Source organism: Lepus europaeus, chromosome 3 (genome assembly GCF_033115175.1).
Source record: "Lepus europaeus isolate LE1 chromosome 3, mLepTim1.pri, whole genome shotgun sequence".
NCBI lineage: Eukaryota > Metazoa > Chordata > Mammalia > Lagomorpha > Leporidae > Lepus > Lepus europaeus.
The window spans coordinates 162,265,570-162,285,682 of NC_084829.1; the positions used below are offsets into that span (position 1 = coordinate 162,265,570).

General features: G+C 39.7%; 1 protein-coding gene across 2 annotated transcripts in view; it reads right to left on the reverse strand.

The window, feature by feature from the left end:
• Positions 1-20,113, reverse strand: part of PRKN (parkin RBR E3 ubiquitin protein ligase) — a 1,356,574-nt gene that overhangs the window by 589,615 nt on the left and 746,846 nt on the right. The gene's annotated exons all lie outside the window — the stretch shown is intronic.

The window sequence follows — 20,113 nt, forward strand, 5'->3', positions numbered from 1 at the left end:
AGCAGGAGAGGAAGGTTCTAAGAACGTCCTTGGGAGTGGGTAGTACCATGGGGAAAGGGAATGCTGGGGAGTTCCAGGTGGCAAACGTGCCTGTGCCTGGAACCCAGGGTCCACTCTGCCCTTCGTCCATTCTTCTGGGAGCCTGCCCCTCCTCCTAACTCCACTGCCGTTGTGTGGTTGCTGCGGAATCCACTGTGCTGCTTCTTTGGAGGCAGCCCCTTGACCAGGCGTGGCAGAACCATGCTGTCACGTTCCCGGCAGAGGCAGAGAAATGCAACCAGGCAAACTTCCAGTGTTCAGCCTGGACCTGGAGAGTGTAAAAGAAACATACCTTTTGGGGGCAATAATTCACAAGATGATAATACAACTTGGTTTTGGCTATAAGCAAAAAGCAATAAAAAATACCCTGGCTTTAAAACATTTGAAATGACATCAGACTAGGAATCTAAACTTGCTAAACTTATTTTCCATCCCTCAAAAGTCCTTGTTTCTTTAGCAGGTAGAATTTGAGGCTTCTGTTTATTTCTGTTTTCTTTTTGGTAGGAAACATGAGCAACCATAAAGATTGTGTTCCAGACAAAGTCGGGCAAAGCAAGTGCTCTATACTAATAGTGTCTCTCAGTCTCTATGCTTATTTCATCATTAGAAAAGATGGAGACTAAAGTGCAGTTTGCAAATGTACACATCCAGGGAAAACTAGGATAAGTAAAACTGGCAAAGAATGTGCTTCATGTCAGTATAACCAATCACAAATGGAACCGTGAAAGACTCAACCGGCTATTCTGTTATAAGCTACATACGGATAGGTATAACCACGGATTTAAATTATGTAGACTACATATAGATAGGTATATCCGCGGATTTAAATTCACTTGTCTGTGTATATGTACCCTTTGACAGGTCAACTTCATAGGCATACTGATTCATATCACGTCTCTACTTCATAAAAAGGTACATAGGCCGGCGCCGCGGCTCACTAGGCTAATCCTCTGCCTTGCGGCGCCGGCACACCGGGTTCTAGTCCCGGTCGGGGCACCGATCCTGTCCCGGTTGCCCCTCTTCCAGGCCAGCTCTCTGCTGTGGCCAGGGAGTGCAGTGGAGGATGGCCCAAGTGTTTGGGCCCTGCACCCCATGGGAGACCAGGAGAAGCACCTGGCTCCTGCCATCGGAACAGCGCGGTGCGCCGGCCGCAGCGCGCTACCGCGGCGGCCATTGGAGGGTGAACCAACGGCAAAAGGAAGACCTTTCTCTCTATCTCTCTCTCTCACTGTCCACTCTGCCTGTCAAAAATTAAAAAAAAAAAAAGGTACATAATAGAGAGCTAAATGAGGGTGTCATTCAAATCCTTTATTTGTCCACCTCCCCCAGCACTGTGAAAAATGCATGCTGTGCTACAGACACAAGATGGACAGTGTCAGCCCAGAGAGACCACAGGTCTGGTAGAGCAGAGACATGCAAATCAAACAACCAACAAAATAAGGGATGATGACGGATTAAGCATCTTTTCCCTTTAACCAGCCTCATTGTAAATTTAGACAATTCCCAGAGATGGCACTGACACCTGCATTTTGTGTTCCAGAGGACAGCCCCCTGGAGGAAGCACCTGTGGCCATGTCCTCCATCTGTGCTGGCAGGTGCAGGGACAGGCCCTTCCTGCTTAGCGGTAGCTATGGAAGGAACCAGATTTTTGTGGGACGAATTTGCTGTAATATAATTTTTAAGAAAACTAGGATATGATAACGTGTTTCAATCAGGTTTAGATGGAATCTGGGAATGTAAGGATTTTAAAATTCAACTAAAAACTGAGAAAAAATTAAAAAAAAAATAGGAAAGGCAGAGAGAACCTATTAGTAACATGAAAATCACGAGTGTAAAGCCCAGACTCTTGTCTATAGGAGAGTGGAACTCAGAAACAGAGTGAAGAAGAAGAAAACACAGCAGAAAAGCCTGCAGTGTGCTAACACTGAGCATTTCCAAGCTACCCAAATAAAGCAAACAAGAGAATAAGATAAAGCAACTTCCTAATTCACATGAAGAAACTTGCACACTTCAATTTTAAAGGCCAATAAGCTACCAGAAAAGTAAAATATATACCAACTGACTCATGAGTAATGGTGCAAACATTTAAAATACATTTTTGACTAATTAAAGCCAGAACTGTGTTAAAACATGAACAGATCCTGAACATTAGACTATTTATTTACAGACTGTTCTCTGAGCACCATCTCTGTGCCAGATAATATGCGCTCTGCTCAGGAGACAGTGGCAAGCAGAGAGCTACAGTGTGCACATCTAGAATGGAGGGAAAACAAACAAACAAACAAAATGAGCACTTGATACAATTCAGGCAGAGATAACCCCACCAAGTAAGGTAGGAACAAGGGTTTATTTCAAAGTACAAGGATGCGCCGACCTGTACATACTCATCAATTTAGTACACGCCACAGAAAACTTCAGGAGAGGGGATTATGCCACTGTTAAACCCAAATCACTTGAATATAAGCTATTACTAACAAACCAGTACATACTTTAAAAATAATCAGCATGGTCAATAAAAGCTACTGTAAATTTGATAGTCACTTGCCAAAAGACAACAACAGTAAGATACTAAATGAGAAATCTTACTGCATTGGAATTTTTCCATCACTGAGTAAGAAAACAGAACATGTGTCGTCCATGTTAAAAAGCTTTGACCAATTTATCCTTATTTCCAGATGACACAGTGGCTGAACTAGAAAACCAAAAAGACTCTGTGAGAAGTCATGACAATTAATAAGAAAATTTTGTTAAGTCACTGGATGCAAACTATACACATGCAGTAAAATAATTTATCTTTTTTTAATAATAGCAAAATCCAATTAAAATATAATTTTAAAAATTTCATTCCTAATACTGACTTAATCTATAAAGCACTGATGTATTTATTCACCAAGAAAATCAAAAGATCTATTATAATATTTAAAAATAAAGACCTGAGTAAATTAAGAGGCAAAATACTTTGAATGTAAGGGGTGGTCACTATCATTTAAATGTCAGTCTTCGAGTGTGTGTGTAAATTTGGGGGAAGTCACCTTGGAACTTCAGGTGGGATTTAGGAGGAAGAGAGAGGAAGAATGGACACAAATGTTTTTAATAATCACCTGGAAAACAAATAGGCAAGGCTTTATAAGATATCTTTGAATAATCAGAGCTAAGAGGACAGCTTGGCAGGTATAAAATTACCATTTGTTAAGTTAGTACAAGGAATAGAAAAACAGTATTTTCATAGAAATACATAAATAGGCCACTGGAACAGAGAGCTAGAAATACCTGTAAATATGTGTGTGTGTGTGTATCTTAAGATATGACAAAGTTGGCATTTCCATTTAGCACAGCAAGGACGGTTTATTTAATAAATTGTGTGGTTATCAAATAGCTGATCACTGGAGTGAATAGTTGTCACTCATCATTGCAGAAAATTCCAGATAGATCAAGCATCCAATATGAAAATGAACAACAAAACATTTAATAGAATGTAACATGGAAACTATAGGAGGAAATTCATATAAATTTGCAATGCAAAGGTGAGAGAGATTCATTAGAAAGACATAAACTGAATCATCTCTATATAAGGACAATGTCCTACATTTCAAAAATTTCTGCAATGGAAAAAGGAAAGAATGCTTACAGAATACATAGTAGACATAGGATTAATATATCTACACTTAAAATATTTTTTACCAAATACTTAAAATGATAAGCAATCCAGTTCAACACTGAATAATATGAGATGGTCAATCTTAGAAGAGAAAATGCAAAATGCTAACCATAAGGAAAAAAAAACAACTTACTGGTAGGCAGAGAAGTTCTAATTAAAAGCCACAGTGGTATGCTGTTTTCACATATGACTTTATAAAGTGAAGGCTGCTAGGCCAGTGAGTGTGTGTTAAACAAGAATCCGGTGTGAGAGTGGAAACGCTTTTCTTCTTTGGAAGTAATCTAACAGTTTGCATAAAAATCCTAAGTGCATATATTGTTTCCTCTGGTTATTAACAAAAATAACAATACCAGTATATAATAACTGGTATACAGGGTCTCTACCTCTGCACAGTTTGTAGGATAAAAAGAAATAAACAATAGAAGATTTTGCTCAATACTTATGTTATAGAATATTATGTAGCTGTGAAAATGAACAAGTATTGATCTTGAAAGTTTTATGAGAAATTCGATTACATGAAAAAATTTGGTAAAATATACTATTATTACTATCTAAAGAAAAATAAACAAACAGTACTATAGTTTTTTTTTTCATGAGTATAGAATAATTTCTAGAGGAAGTCTTGAACTAATTAATCACCTTAGGGATTAAAATTGGCAGAAAAGAGACAACTTGTGATTCATTCTCCTTCCATGTATCTCCTGTTTGAGTCATTACAACAACCGTGCAAATACTTTTAGATATTCAATATAAGGACAACTGATTTGAATATGAGCAACAAAACAAAGGCAAACAGTGACAGTGACAGGTGACAGGCAACAGGTCACAGGAATGCCTCTGGGGAAGGTGAGGACGTGGTGAGTGACTACTCGAGCTCAGGGGACAGCAAGGCCTGTATCAAAGCTTCAAGGATGCATGGGGTTGGCCACGGGGCAGAGAAGGACGTAAGGATCCTCAGGCAGCAGGGAACTTGGGCATGCCCCACACTGTTGCTGACGGCTGCAGATCCACGGGGGAACATGGCAGAAGGCCAGGCTGGAATAGCAGCCAGAGGTTAGATCAGAAAGGCTGCCGCTCTCTCAGGGGCCTGTGGGCTTCATTCTGAAGGGAACCGGAAACTTGTGAATGGTTTTAAGTGGCTGAGTCATGTCACTAGGTTAGAAATAATGCATAGGATCCCTAATTACAGAGAGAGCGGAGCCCAGAACACAGCGCCTACAGGGTCGTGCCGTGGAAACAGAGGTATCTGGTGCTGGACTGCAGTGCCAGCCAAGCCTCTTCTGGATCTACCCCAGTATCACCCTCAGCCTAGCTCCTAAGCCCTTGCACGACACCAACTCAAGTCATCTTCCTGCTGGCTTCCTTGAGCCAGCAGTGTGTACTACACTTTATTTTAGACCACATTTATTTTCCTTTTGGTTGATTTGTTAACATTTTGTCAACTAATTACAAATACTATCACTTCTTTCTTTTCTCCTTTTTTATTAATCTAAAGAAACAGATTTCATGTATTTCATAGATAAAATTCTAAGAATAGAATACTTCCCTCCTTCCTCTCTCTTCCCTCCCTCTCTCTCATTCTTTTCAATTTTTGCAATATTTTAATTTACTTTACAGTGACAGGCTTCATGCTCCACTAAATAAAACGTTCAGCAAGCAAAAAGTGTACAGCAGGAATATCCACGAGGAATATCAACAGTAATCAACTCTCAAGATGTCAATTTCACACATACACATGAAAAAAAGTTTTTGTACTCAATAAATTAGCTAGCACAAAATATGTGATACTGGTCCTTTTGGGTCTGGATTATTTCATTAGGCTTACTGATCTCCAGTTGCATCTATTTCTAATTTCTAATGGTAGCATGAACTTACTGAACTGTACTTGCATCTTTAATTTCTTTTCTCCAATTTATATCTCCTCCTAATCAAATGTATATGTACCTTGCATAAGTAATATTTTGCTAATTAAATGAAGGATAACATTCTTAGAGAGTAAATCTTTCAATTTGTCATAAATGAAGGACAGTTACATCAATATATATTACTACTGCAATGCTTTTATGATTATGTAGCTAAAAATACTACCATTGCATGTTGGAAGGGAAAATTTTAAGTCTGAAAAACAACCTTCTCCCCAAATGTCCTTAACTCAGAATCTCATATATCAAGCATTAGCCTAGAGATGTTTATGGTTAGGTTATAAAATTTGCTGGGGAAAAAGAAGTTGTTTATAATCAACATGGAAAAATCACCTACATCATCAAACTTCAAAAAGGAAGTCATGCTGAAAACAACCAGAAAATGTGCCCCTCTGACACTGGGGTCACCTCAGTAGGTAGCATACAACTGAGACATGCCATAAATCTTGACAAACACTGTCCATCTAAAAGTGCTCTTTTACTTCAATTTGAGTTCTTTAATGACAGCGAGTACTATACATCATAAACTGAGGCCTAGATGACAAGTCCATTCAACACAATGTCTTCTGTTTCACAGATATATTATATTCTATTTGTTGGAACATTAAATTAGATGAAGCTATTTTCACTCTAAATATAGAGGTATATGCTCATTAATTATAGTGACTTCTGCACAAAAATTTATTTCTACACTGCAGTGGAGGCCTAGGAAACTATTAATTTTATGTTACTCAGGGGATATATACTACAATCTTCTACTTAGAAGACAAGTTATAAAAAACAGGCACCTGTGGTTCTGTTGAGAATCATTCTAGACCACTAGGAGCTCCATCTACACCATTCAGTCTAACCAGCTGTACGTTACTAATGGTGGATTTTGTGCCGTGTCCTTGTGTCTTTCTGCATGGGAACTCAATAGCATGAACAAGTAGTGTATTCCTCTGATCACCTAAGTCGTTACTAGCCAACTGGATGGTGTCCCTCGTGGCACTGAGCAGGAAGAATGATGGGTGTGATTTCCATCTTACTTTTCACACCAGTTGGGTGAACCAGTCTACCTAGAACATGCTGAGTTATATTAGGCACCTATTATTCTGTTGCTACTGTGGAGTGCACCTCCTTATGCCCATTCATGCAAATCCACTTTTCTTTTCAGAAAGTCGGCACTACTTAAGCTTATATAACAGAAACACTACCCCAGAACTAAAATACACGCAAGTAAACTCAAGTTGGAGAGCTGTCAACATTTTTTGGCGGTGACCACTCCTTTCATCACCAACACCTGGTGCTCAGCGAATGCATCATTACTTGGCTGGTTATATATAAGCCCATCTGTGCAAAAATGGCCACATGCCTGCTCATACTTGGCCAGACTTGTGTCCTAAAATATTGGTGCCAGGTAATGATGAGCTCTGATGACCTTCGTAACCCAGTGAAGAGAAGAGAGCTGACAAAAATACTTTATATGGGGCAAATGTTGAAATATGCCACGATGATATTACTAAGTATAGCAACATAAAACAAAAATGTACTTTATGTGGTAATTATAAAACCATTTAAATATATTGTTTCACCTTGTTTTTCATTTGTGAGGACTGCTGGGAAGTAGAAGTCTTATCACCTATGATATGATCAGGAAGAAGCAACGTGTGTGTCATTTGTGGATATAAAAATTTCTGAGTTGACTATTCAAGCCTACTTATCAGCTCCTTGTGCACATGTATTAGAAATACTGTTGTATGTCTCTGTGCCCTGATGTCTGCTGAGAAATTCTTCAGTCATCTGTAAATCATAATTGACATGAAATCACATTTTGCCAAATATTTTATAACCTCCTTTTATGAAGCTGTGAACAATAAATTAGCTACACATATGAAAATTCCCATATATTTGCATACAAATAAGTATTTTGTCAATGATAGTCAATGACCCATCAAGCTATCAGAGTGACTTCATTACAGGACATGGGGGTGCCAGGGCTCAATGCCGGTTTATCCTAATTACAGCCTCCTATGCTGGTACCAGCAACTGCTGCCTCCGTAGTGACGTTTGCCCATCATGTTGAGCTCACCACGCTTACACAACAACAGTAACATTATTTACTCACACATTCAATGAGAGAAAGTTCAAGCGAATTTTCTGGGTTCTAATACAGTCTCAAGAGAATAAAAGTGCAAGGGAAATCCAATTGCTTCAAAATACTTGCAGTGTAAATTTGTCAATGGGTCAATTTCCAGTATATTTCCTCCCCCTGGTATAAATGGGATCTGCAGGGAAATCACAGGGTGGAGGTAAGTGATTTACGGTGTCAGTTTCTGTTTCCAGAGAAGAGTGGTGTGAATTGTGTATGTGTATTAGGTAATTTTCCTCACAAGATCATCACCATTTTTTGAGTCCTGCGAGAATGAAAGCCATTCTATTTTAGTTTGAACCCTAAGCACACAAAAACATTTGATGGAAAAATATGTAGATACTCATAGATTTAGGAAAGGGTGAAGAGGGATTCCAAGTACTCTCAACACAAAATTATACACAGCTTGCCCCCCCTGCCCCCCGCCAAAGATTTTCCAGACCCTATTCCTCACCCTTTTCATAATCCTTGCCAAGGTAAGCCATAAAGGCTTGCCATGGCAAGAAGAGCAAAATCAGCTTCCACTTCCTAGAGAAATAAAGAACTGAATGAGTGTGAAATGGACAAATAATCTGCTCGGGTTGGGACTGGGGAACTGTAGCAATTTCACAGGCCGCCGGTCCCCTCGGTGGTCATCTCTACGCTGAGCTTCAGTGGTCACTGCTCCTGGCAGGTGCGGAGACCACCCTTGCAGGGGAGCAGCTCCACCACCCTGAGAAGTAAAACCAAAAAGGAAGAGCATAAAGCAGTGCATCGTTCTGTGCGATCTCGCCTGGACTTTGTGCACAGCCACCCGATAAAGGGCACTCACTGTGTATCTTGCTAGGGTGGGGAGTTGGGCAGGGTCCCAGAGTCGCAGGAAGCAAGGTGGAATGTCCACCTCAGGCAAGAAGGTAGAGAGAGGGGTGATCGCAACAGGGCAGGTTAGGCACTGCAGAAGTCAGAGAGGAGGACGGATGCAGGCGTGGCACTGCTTCTAGTTACAGAGCGTATGGGGTCACGGGAAGAAGGAACCTCTCGTCAGCCTCTTTCTCTGACCAAGTCTCGAGGATTCATCCACTTCACACCTGTGGCTCCCGCACATTTGGATTTTACAAACCAAATTAATAATAAATAATAATGAAAATGAATGATAAAATAATGAAATAATAAACAATAATAATAATTATTAGCGGGAAAATGGGCTAGGCTTGAATTTTTAATTTAAAGAAAATTCTTTTAAGAACTTTCATAAATTGTTTTCTACCAGATACAAACAGTTCTAAATTGACAGTCTAAAACAAGTGGGGGTTCTAATACTCATTTTATTTTGTGGCTTGCTTGCTTGCTTTTTATTAAAGTGTAACTGATCCACAACCAATCTCCTTGATAAAATTACAAGTGTTGACATAAGTGCGTACCCACTGCCAAAATGCCTGTGGACATCTCCCCTGACTCAGGTTGCCTCCTGGGCCAAAGGTAGCCACCCCCCCCCCTCCAGTCCCACCCCTTCCATGGCCATTGTCATCCTATCCTCAGGTAACCACTGCCCTGCTTTCTGTGACTAGATTAGGTTGAATTTTCTAGAATTTTCCATATAAATCATACATTACATACACCCTTTTATTTAGGCTGTTTTTTTTTTTTCATTTAGCATAAGTTTTCGCAACCCATCATCCATGCCACTGAAGAGCACATTAAGTATTCTTTCTTTTCCTTTTTCCAGTGTAGCTCTGCTACCAAACAGGCAGGGGCCTACAGGATTCCTGTTTCATATTTTTTAATAGAGTTTATAACTTAGAGCGCTTTCAAGTTTGTAGCAAAATTGATCAGAAGGTGTGGAGAGTTTCCATATACTCTCTATTCCCACACACCATTGCCTACCAATACCTCACACCACCAGAGTGGACATTTTTCAAAATCAATGAACTTACATTGATTTATTTATTTAAAGATTTATTTATGTATTTGAAAAGGAGAGCTACAGAGAGGCAAAGGCAGAGAGAGGGAGAGAGAGAGAGGTCTTCCATTTGCTGGTTCACTCCCCAGATGGCTGCAATGGCTGGAGCTGAGCCAATCCAAAGCCAGCAGGCAGGAGCTTCTTCTGGGTCTCCCATTGGGTACAGGGGCCCAAGGACTTGGGCCATCTTCCACTGCTTTCCTAGGCAATAGCAGAGAGCTGAATTGGAACTGGAGCAGCCAGGACTTGAACCAGCGCGCATATGGGACGCCGGCACTGCAGGCGGCAGCTTTACTTGTTATGCCACAGCACTAACCCCTGATCTTATATTGACACACGATCATCACCCAAACTCCATAGTTTACATTAGAGTTCACTCTTGATGTTTCACATCCTATGGGTTTTGACAAATGTCTAATGACTTGTGTCTGCTGTAAAATATCAGACAAAATTCGTAATCCTCTGTGCTCCACCTATATCCCTCTCAAAGTCCTAGCAGCCCCGATCTTGTCACTGTCTCCATTGTTTTGCTTTCCCAGAAAGTCATATAGGCAGAGTCACACAGGAGGCAGCCTTTTCAGATAGGGTTCCTTCACTCGGTGATGTGCAGTTAAGTTTCCTTCACACCCTTTCATGGTTTGATAGCTTGTCTCATTTCAGTACTGAATAATATTGCACTGCCTGAATGCACCAGGGTGTATCTCTTCACCTCGTGCAGGATTCATTAGTTATTTCTAAGTTTGGGCAATTTTTAATAAAATTACTACAGGCATCCTTGTGTCTACATAGGTTTTCACCTCGTTTGGGCAAATAGCAAGGAGTTCGATTGCTGGGTCATATGGTGAGAGCATATTTAGTTTTATAAAATAATACTAGGCTTCTTTTAAAGTGGCTGTGCCATTTTGCATTCCCTATACCATGTGACCCAGCAATTCCACTCCTGGAAATTTACCCAAGGGAAATGAAATCAGAATATGAAAGTTTTATCTGTACCCCTATATTTATTGCAGCTTAATTCATAATAGCTAACATATGGAATCAACCCAGATGTCCATCAACTGATGACTAGATAAAGAAATACATACACTATGAAATACTACTAAGTGGTTAAAAAGAAAATAATGAAATCTTGTCTTTTGCATCAAAATGGATGGAACTGGGAACCATTATACTTAGTGAAACAAGCCAATCCCCAAAAGACAAATATCATGTGTTTTCCCTGATCTGTGGTAACAAACAGAGTAGCTAAAATGTAATGTATAGCAGTGAAGTTGACATTTTGAGATTCAATTATTGTTTACAGCACTTGTCTCTACTGTTGCAGAATAGTGTTTTTTTTTTTTCATAGTATTTGCTGAATGTTTAGTATAGGGTTAATCTTATGAGCATAAAGTAAACTTAAAATACATCTTTGTAAAAATTAACAGTGAGAACAGGAAAGGGAGGAGAAGAAAGTTTGGGAGCGTGAGCTGGAGGGAGGGTAGAGTGGGAGGTATCACTATGTTCCTAAGTCCGGTATATGAAATACATGGAATTTGTATACCTTAAATAAAATTTTTAAAAAGTTGGTACAGTCACCCAAAACTCTTTTAGAGGCTGACAAAATATTATTTCAGTTAGATGAGTGAAAACTGCACGGGTTCTGTGTCATGCTTATCCAAGCAATAAAGTAATTTTTTCTTTTTTTTTAGAAAAAAGAAAAGGCAAAATAATAACTGGGAGTTCCTGTTGCTCCAAGTCCTCACTAACATTTGGTGGTATCAGTGTGGCTTTGGATTGAGACCATTCTAACAGGTGTGCAGTGGTATTGGTTCTTGTTTTAGTTTGCAATTCTCTAAAGAGGTAAGGTATTGAACTTTTCATACGCTTATTTTCTGTTTGCACATTTTCTTTGTGAAGCATCTGTTTAGGACTTTTGCCCATTTGAATGGGGCTGCTGATTTTCTCATTGTGTTTTAAAGATTCTTTGGATGTTTCTGGATAACAGTCCTTCATCCTTCATCAATATGTGTTTCACAGATATTTCTCTCCCAGTCTGTGGCTTGCCTACTCATTCTCTTCACAATGCCTTCCACAGAACAGATATTTTAAATTTAATCAACTACTAAGCATGATGACCTCCAGTTGCATCCGTTTCACTGAAAATTCAGTATTTCATTGTTTTTGATGGCTCAGTAGTATTCCATCATGTATATATACTACATTTTATTTATCCAGAAGTCAGTTGATGGGCATTTAGTTGCTTCCATGTCATAGCTATTGTGAATTGAGCAGGTAGCATCTTCTGAAAGAGATTATAGACAATAGTTATAATATGTTCTTTAGGGGCCTGCGCTTTAGGGGCATCCGCTGCCTGTAGTGCCAGCATCCCATATGGATGCCAGTTTGGGTCCTGGCTGATCCACTTCCAATCCAGCTCTCTGCTATGGCCTGGGAAAGCAGTGGAAGATGGCCCAAGTGCTTAGGCTCCTGCACCTGTGTGGGAGACCCAGAAGAAGCTCCTGGCTCCTGTCTTCAGATCAGCGCAGTTCCGGCTGTTGCAGCCAATTGGGAAGTGAACCAGTGGATGGAAGACCTCTCTCTCTTTCTCTCTGCATAACTCTTTTGAATAAATAAATAAATCTTTAATAATTTATTCTTTAAATGTTTGCTTTGTTATAAAGTCTTTCCTTCTATGATTTCCTTAAATTCATCAGTGAACCCACTTGGGTATAGCAATTTCTGTTCTGAAAAGTTGTTAGTTATTGATTGATTTTCTTTAGTACATATAGTTTTACTAAGATGGTTTCTTTCTTCCTCTGTAAGTTTTGGCAGCCTATGTTTTTAAAGGGATTGGTCCATTACATCCAAGTCATCAAATTTGTAGATATAGTATTCCTCTATTATCCTTGTGATGTTCTTTCATTTTTAGTATTAGAAATTTCTGATTGGGGCCGACGCTGTGGCTCACTTGGTTAATCCTCCGCCTGTGGTGCTGGCATCCCACATGGGTGCTGGATTCTAGTCCTGGTTGCTCCTCTTCCAGTCCAGCTCTCTGCTGTGGCCCAGGAGGGCAGTGGAGGATGGCCCAAGTGCTTGGACCCTTACACCCGCGTGGGAGACCAGGAGGAAGCACCTGGCTCCTGGTTTCGGATTGGTGCAGCGCTGGCCGTTGAGGCCATTTGGGCATGAACCAACAGAAGGAAGACCTTTCTCTCTGTCTCTCTCTCACTGTCTGTATATAACTCTACCTGTCAAATAAATAAATAAAAAAGTACAATCATATATATTCACACCACACACACACACACACACACACGCACACACAAACACCAGGCTTCCAATTAAAAAAAAAAATTCAGAATCTTTTTTTAATTCTTCTATAATTTGGATAAGACTCATAGAGGATTCAGATCTTAATGTCATAATTTAGTGGTGTTAGGAGAGTGGAAGGTTAGCTAATTGCAGTGATTAGGAGTTGTGGCCTAGTGGGAGGCCCATCAGTGGCTGGGGCATTTCGCTGGAAGGAAGTTACCATGACAGGGCTTTTATGAAAAGCTGAGTCGGATCCAGCCACTCTCTCTGCTTCTTGGATCACTAGTCCTTCCTCTGCACACACACCACTGCCACCCACAGCACTCATCAGAGGCCAAACCAAGGTTGTTGTCCAATCTTAGACTTGAACCTCCCAAACGGTGAGCTAAGTGAACCATTTATCTTTATAATTTAGTTAACTTAGGTATTTCATTTTAGTAATGGAAATCTGAATAATACACTTACTTAGCCTAGATACAGGCTTATTGATTTTACTGATCTTTTCAAGCAATCAATTTTGGGATTCACTGATTTTGTCTGTTGATTTCCTATTTCCAATTTCATTGATGTTTGTCTTGTATTATTTCTCTTTTCCTGCTTTTAGATTTAGTTTGTTCCTATTCTAGTCTCCTATGGTGAAAACTTAGCTGACTGATTTGATATCTTTCTTCTTTTCTAATATGTGTATTCAACGCTATACATTTTCCTCTAAATACTGCTTTTGTTGTATTCCACAAATTTTGATGTTATATTTTCAAATTAGTTCAAAATTGCTCCTGAAATTTCCTCTTTGATCCATGCGTTATTTAGAAGCTTATTGTTTAATTTATAAGTATTTTGTGATTTTCCATCTGTTTTTCTGTTATTTACTTCTAGTTTAAAACCATTGTGGTCTGAGAGCAAATATTATTTAACTTCTAGTCTTTCAAGTTGATGAAGACACATCTTATGACCCAGAATGTGATCTGTCCTGGTAATGCTCCATGCTAGCCCGAGGAGAATGTGTATTTTGCTGCTGTTGGATAAATTAGTCTAAGGATGACAACTGTATCCAGTTGATTGATTGTGTTATTGAGTTCAAATATGTCCTCACTGATTCTCTGTGAATTCAATCTGTTCATTTCTGATAGTGGGTATTCTTTCATTTTTATTGTAGGTTACTCTTTATCCACAGTTTATCAGCTACTGATGAACAATTGGGGTTCCACAATAAAGCCTACCATGGTAAACATTCCATAGGCACTAGAGAGGAATAGATATTCTGCTGTTGCTAGGTAGAATATTCTTTATATAATGTCAATGAGATCACGTTTACTGGTAATTCACAAATCTTCCATATGCTTACTGATTTTAGGACGGTGTGTTTTATTATGGAGACAGACTGAATTGTTAATTATGGATTGCTCTTCTTATCCTTGCAATGCTCTGTTTTTACCTCACGTATGTTAATTTAGGGTTGTTAAGTTAATGAAAGGCAACTTCTCCATTTTTTTTTTTTTTTGTAAAAGTACTGGTCTGAAACTTATTTATTGGTTATAACCTAGCCAATCCAGATTCTTTAAAAAATAGTAATACGGTACAGCTTTGCACATCCTTTTAAATATATTTGCATTTTGGTATTTAAAGTACGCTTATTGGAGGCAGCATATAGTTGAGTTTTGCTTTTTTTTTTTTTAACCAATCTAAAAATCTATCTTTTATTGGGAGTACCTAAAACATTTACATTCATTGAGAGGCTTTATGTGGTTTGGTTTTGATCTATCATCTTACTGTGTCTTTTATTTGTACATCTAGACTTTGTTCTTTCTTTTTCTGTTAATCGTTTTTATGACACCATCTTATAGCTCTGTTATTTTAAGTGGTTGTTTGGGGAATTGCGATATACATTATAGTATAGATCTTTAACATAACAGAGTGAGTTTTAGTTTGGTGGCATGCCACTTCTACATAGCACAGAAAATTCGAAGGGCATTCTTCCATTTTTTCCACACCTAGCTATATGCTATTGTTTGATTCTTCTCATGTGTTATAAACACTATAAATAAATTATTTTATTTTTATCTAAAGATCAGTTATCTTTCTAAATAACTTAGTCATTAGGCAATTTCTGTATAATCATGCAGTAACCACTTCTGGTATACTTTATTCTCATGTTTCCATCTGACGGAATGTCCTTTCTGCTTGTCTCAAGGACTTCTTTTTAACATTTATTATAGTATAGTTCTGCTTGGTATGAATTCTTTCAGCTTTTCCATGCTATGGCTTGGAAACTGAATGTCATTCAAAGGTCTAGGAGATGAGAGCTTGGTCCCCAGGGTCCCCAGGGTGGCACTGGGAGGTGGTGGAGCCTGGTGGGAAGATCTTGGTCATTAAGGATGTGCCCTTGGAAGGCAGCTCTTGTGAGACCATGTCATAAGAGCCTGAGCGTGGCCCCATCGGCTCCCCCTGCTTCCTGTCTTACCATACCATCTTCCAGATGCACTCTGCCATCCAGCATGGGCCCCTTGCCAGAGTTGTAGCCTGTACCATGCCAGCTGGACTTTGAGCAAGCTAAATAAATCAAGTAAATCTGTTCTCTTTGTACGTTAACTTCTTCAGGTTTTCCACTATCATAATGTAAAGCTAATGCATGTATGAGCGGTCTTCAGAGTTCATGGAAAATGTGTATCATGAAAAAAATCATACATGGATTTCAATGATTCTTAAATTCTACTTTTCTAACAACCCTTTGAAGCACTGTCATCTCTGAAAAAAAACCCATTTCAGTTTTCTATAAAATTCAATTTTCTTCAGTCTATAAATCTAGTTTGTCCTTTTTTTCTCAGTACTTTAAAGTACTTGCTCAATTGTCTGTTCTCTTTCATAATTTTCCTATGAGAAATCTGTCATCCTTATTTTTGTTCCTCTGCATAGAAAATGCTTCCTTTGGATAATTTTAAGGTTTTAAGCAATTTGATTATTATGTGCTTGGTGCAGTGTTTTTTTTTTATGTTTATGTTTATTGCAAATTTATTTCTTTCTCTTTTCCATGTCTTTTCTCTTGCCCCTTTTTTTCAATAGTATAATTGCATAAATATTAGGCTGCCAGAAACTGTCCCATATACACTGATATTCTGCTTATTAAGTTTCCATTTGGATAGTTTTTATTTTTTAAGTTCACTAGTCTTTTATTCTGCAAAGTTTAATCTGTCACTGATCTCATCCATTGTATTTACATCTGTGACATTGTCATTTTCCTCACTAGGACTTCAATGTAGGTCTGTTTTACATCTTCCACGTCTCTACTAAACTATTCATACATATGAAATACAGTTATAATGACTATATTTATGTTCTTGTGTGTGGATTCTAACATCTATCTTGGTTCTTGTTCAATTTTGAGTAAGTTTCCTCATTATTAGTCATATAGTCTTCCTTACTTGCTTGTCCTAAAGTCTTGATTTGATGCTAGATACTGTGTATTCTACCATGTTGAATGCCTATTTTTGTATTGCCAAGAAAAAATTATTGGATTTTGTAGTGAATGTAGTTAGTTACCTGCTGATACTCTGACCCTTTAGGATCTTGCTTTTAAGGTTGGGTAGTCAGGTCCAGAGAAGCATTTCATTTGGAGAAAATCATTCCTCATTACTGAGGCAAGGCCTCTCTGAGCATTCTGGCTAGGGCTCCATCCTTATTTGTGTGTCCAGCCTAGCAGGTGTAAATACAGGCTCTCACCAGCTCTGTGTGCAGATCTGGTACTGCTGCTCTAGGGTAAGTCTCACTGTGATCTCTGGATTCCCCCTTTCTTATTCTTTTCTCTTCAGGATTCTGTGCTACAAACTTCTACTTTCTTGGCATCTCTAGACTTTACATCTATCCTCTCAACTCATAGAAGTTCTTTTCTGTGTTGTAGCCTAAAAGCTGTCAGAGGTGATGAGCTGGGGCAGTCACAGAACTTAAATAGAAATCATTGTCATTTACTGCTTATATCTTGAAAACAACAACTTCATATATTTTGTCTGGTCTTTCCTGTATTTGTTCCAGTTTGGGACACTGTAAACTTGATCATTAAATCACCAGCTTTGTGGAAGAGAATGACCCTTTTATTATCAAACAGCTGTTAAAAATCTAGCTTGACGTGGATGTGATCATCAAGACAGAAGCAACGCTCCTCACTCTGTCATTCTGTCCAGAGTGATCCAGGTTCATATGCAGACGACAGAATTGCCTTCCCCAGCTGCTGTCTTTTCTCCCGTTTTCTCCTTGTGAACCATGGAAGTCGGCTAGCATCAGCCTCAAGAGAAGTGAACAAAGAGGACTTCAAGGTGTTCTCACCCTGTAGCAAATTACATCCAGGCCTACAATCAGGGCCTCAGAGAAGTTCACAATTTATCTGAAAGGCTGTCACAACTTTACACTGACCTTCAGATCATTCTTGAGATTCACTGCTTAATTATTTGCTTGGGGACAGTGAGCAATTATTGCTGCAGTAGCAATAAACACACTTGGTAAAGTGGGTGGAGGGAATATGAGCATAATGACATGCTAAAAATTTTCTAGTCATATCTGTTGCAAAATAGTAGCTCTTAAAAGAAACTACTGAAATGACAGAACCGTGTACGTGGCATCCACAGGAGAAGTCATCAGTCCGCTGCGGGTGTTTCCACCCTGCAAGAAGCCACGGTTTTTAAAAACTCGCTGTTGACCAGGTTCACTTCCTAAGTGGCTTCTCTGACTCAGATAGGATTGTGCATGGGAAGTACAGGTCAGCAGAATAAGTCAAATTTTAGCAAAATGTTGGATATAATGATCAATCAGTAAACATTTTACAGAATGCTGGGTATAGACATTTTGTTCTGTTTGAACGTATTTGTGGGGGAAAAAAGATAGGACGGGGAAGCAGTGAAATTACAATGAAGTCAATCTCCGAGTAACAGCTTCTGATAAACCTGGAAAACAACAAGCTGACGGAAAACACCAAGCTAAACTCTGATGTTAAATTAATCGGCACGATTTAACCAGAAGGAGAGAAACAGCACCGTATTTCAAATAATGTGCTTCTTCTAAGATAAGGTCTCTAACTCTGGGGGCCTTGGTCTGGTCTGCACTTGCCTCAATTCAAAGGACGATACAGAGTGCCATGAGAGCTGTCCTGATTGGGAGATTATAAGAAATGTCTCCAAAGAGTAAACAGAAAACAAGCTGATGGTGCGTGAGACCAGCAGGCATGTCCTGCAAGGCCTCTTATCACGTCGCTGTGAACTGAGCTCACTGGTACTTCTCTCAAGCAGGAGGGAGGCTCCGGGGACACGAGTCTGGTGATCGGCTTCCTTGCTCTCCTGCTCTAGCTCTAGCTCTCAGCCTCCAGGAGTATTCAACCGACAGGACAAAGAAGGCCAGAAGGGAAGCTCTCGTGCTCCTCCCGGCTTCTGCTCCAGCGTGGTCTACACCTGCGGCCCTGCCAAGAAGCCCCTGGCTGGAGAGGGAAGTCGCCTTCGTGATGGAAGTCCTCAGGCTCCAGTTACTTCTCCAAGCCAGCTTTCAAGAAGCCAAGATATAGAACTGTGGGGTCTTTGCTAATATAGCAAACCTAACCTTTTTCAGGAAAAATATTAACTTTAAAAACTGGTACTAGAAATAAGGGTTAAAAGTTGGTAAAGAAAGAGACTATATTTTATTCTATTATAGAGATTCATGTAATCCCATGTGAGTCCATAACTGTAGAATTTTAAAGCCACTTATGATTTTAAAATAATATAAAGATAGCAACTATATGTGCATTGTATGACATTGCTAAATTAACTTTAAAACAAAATAGTATATTAATATATAGCTGTCCTGGGGCCGGCACTGTGGCGCAGTGGGTTAACGCCCTGGCCTGAAGCACCGGCATCCATATGGGTGCCAGTTCAAAACCCGGCTGCTCCACTTCCGATCCAGCTCTCTGCTATGGCCTGGGAAAGCAGAAGATGGCCCAAGTCCTTGGGCTCCTGTACCCACATGAGAGACCAGGAAGAAGCTCCTAGCTCCTGGCTTCTGGCTTCAGATCGGTGCAGTTCTGGCCATTGTGGCCAACTGGAGAGTGAACCATCGGATGGTCAGATGGAAGAACTCTTTCTCTCTCTCTGCCTCTCCTCTCTCTCTGTGTAACTCTTTCAAATAAATAAATAAATCTTTTTTTAAAAAATATAGCTGTCCTATTTGAACAAAATTAGGCAAATGTGTTTCTCCTATACTCACCATCAAATGCATCAGAACATTCAATTTAATTCTGTAAAATAAAATCATATATGTATTCGTGTGTCTTAATTTCGTCTAATGTCTGTATCCCACCAAATAACACAGTTCCTAACACGTAGTGGTCACCTCACAAATACTGTTGGCTGAACTGAATGCAGTGCTGATAATTACTGAGATTAAAAAAAAAAAAAAACAGATCAGAACCTTACACAATGCCCTGTGTTCTTCCCCGCAGCAAGACAAGTCGGCAACACAAACCAGGTTAGCTTCTTGCCCTTCTTGCTCTCTTCTCATTTTCTATTTCACTGTGGAAACAGAGCCCAAACTTGCTGCCAGGGCCCAGGAGCCTTCCATGCTCTGTGCTGGCCTGGGCTGGGCTCTTGACCACCTTTGGCCTTCCTCCCTCAGAACCTCGGACACACCAGGTCCCTCCGGCTGCAGAGGCTTTGCATGGCTGTCCCCATGACACAGGCGGGGGCCAGGGGGCAGTTCTTGAGGATCCTCACACACCTGGGACCCTCTTGCCATTCCAGTCTCCACTGAGGGCCCTTCAAATGTACTCTAAAGTAATCTACCTTCCCGACCAATTTATTCTGTCTTGATGGCTTCTCATATTGATATCAACCCTGTACCTTCACTACCTGACATTAACTTAACTAAGAAATAGTTATTTATTTCTCCTGACGTATCTTCCCCAGTGTCTCCTGGAATACAAGGTCCAAGTTAAGGCCAATGACCCTCTTATTTTCATCAATGTATTTCTAGAACTTAGAACAGTGCCAGGGATTTTGGTGTGTGTGTGTGTGTGTGTGTGAAGGTGATCCAATAAATTTGGAGAAGTGAATGCATTAATGGGTGCACTACAGGCTAACACCCAAACACTGTATACATTTGGAAGGGCAGTGAAG